The following is a 1,914-nucleotide window of genomic DNA, read 5'->3' as shown; positions in this document are numbered from 1 at the left end:
ATGTGTCTGCCAACCACCATTTTATTTCCCTAATTTTCACTTGAAAAAAAGTGGATGGATGACAGCCGCGCGTCTGGCCGACTTTTTGTTCTGATATTTATGTTTTAGCCTCAACCGGAAGTACGGAGCTAGGAATTTTAAAACACCCGCCATGTAGAATCATTAACCGTTCCACATTCCCCAGATATATTAAAGAATTAATAATGATAAATAACCAGTAAGATAGATATGCGTTTATATCTACCCTGTCCTGTTTATACAGAAAATCGAAGGGGCCAAAACTACGAAACCGCTCCCCTGCCACCTAAGGTTACATACCACGATATTTGTTTATTTCCGGTACACTAAGGAATTCTGTGTCTGTTTGTAAAAATAGCAATTTAATTATTACAATATTGATAAAATTATGTGAAATGTTCCACACCCAGTACGTAACTATTTACTCATTTTGACAGCGTGTACACCTGAAAGAGCTGTCCCTTCTCAGAACCCTGACCTTTGAACCTTTGTATGTGACAATGTGACAACTACAACTAGTCCGTTTCGGAAATTATGATACCAAGGCGGGAATTAAAGGGAAGTGGGACATCGTGGGATCGTCGTTCAACCGAATCGGGCTTATTTATAACAGACGACATAAACAAAACATTGGCAAAAACGATGTTAACAAGTGAAAAATACAGGATTTGGGTTTAATTGGATAGACATTTAAGTATTTCAACTATTTTGAAAGTGAACTCACCAAAATTCTATGCATTCTGGATAGATTAATTAAAATTTAAACTGAAAATGAAAGTAGATTGTTTGTAAACAATGTCAAGATGGCGCTGCAGTGCAAAACGGAAATAACGCGAAATTACCAATGACGCGAGAATACCGCGGACGACTATAATAAAAAGGTCAATAAACGGCTTGTTGTGCATTCTAGCCATAATGACACCCCAAGTTCCATAATGGCTCTCGGTGTAAAGTGTATTTGACGTAGCTATGTTAACGATAAACGATTTCTTTCATATCCCTTACAGTTGCCTCATGCAACTGCTTTTGAAAATCCTCCCCGAATGCATGTGTTGTGCTCTCTCTCTCTCTCTCTCTTTCTCTCTCTCTACTTGACATGTAGTATTTAGATATTGAGTTTTAATTATTTAATATTAAAAATTACCTTTTAAGTTTTAAATTTAAGTATTAATTCTAAATGAACCTCCAGTGCTTCCATACATAATACGCATTTTGAAATTAGATTTGTTTGTTACAATATGTGTTTATAAATTTTATACCTTTCGTTTTTTTTTTTTTGTTTTTTTTTTTTTCATATATATGCCCTATCTCGAATTTACATGCCCTATCGAAGATTTCAAAATTTACTGATAAAAATATTAAGTATCCTATATATATATAATGTAAATAAATAAAAGTAGGCAATCCAGATAGGAAATGGATTTTTTTCCAAAAAGGTAGCCTTAATAATATGCGCTTTACATGTCTTTTCTATCATTATTACAATTACTAGTTATTAAAGACATTATTTATGAAATCAAGATTAGGAGTTTGAAATAAAATCTTTTGTAGATACGGAGACTTGTGTTTTATATATCTACTATCTACCAGATTTATATAGTGCCGATTTCATGATAAATGCGCTTTAGATACAAAGGCTGCCGCAGAGAGAGAGAGAGAGAGAGAGAGAGAGAGTTTACACAGAGAGTTGCTTCAAGAGAGAAAGCGCTAATACATATGACGACTGATTTTAACGTTGTTCTAAACAAATAAACAATAAACATTTAAATAATCAACAGGCCTAATTTAAGATTTATTTAAGTGTATGATTGTCGAATATCGTATCGCAAGGAAAATTACGTAAGCATCACGTGAATAGACGAAATTTAGTTATGAATTGACATAAACTTTAAATAT

Source organism: Mercenaria mercenaria, chromosome 6, assembly GCF_021730395.1.
Source record: "Mercenaria mercenaria strain notata chromosome 6, MADL_Memer_1, whole genome shotgun sequence".
NCBI lineage: Eukaryota > Metazoa > Mollusca > Bivalvia > Venerida > Veneridae > Mercenaria > Mercenaria mercenaria.
The sequence above is the reverse complement of the archived record's forward strand: the minus strand, read 5'-3'. Positions refer to the sequence as shown.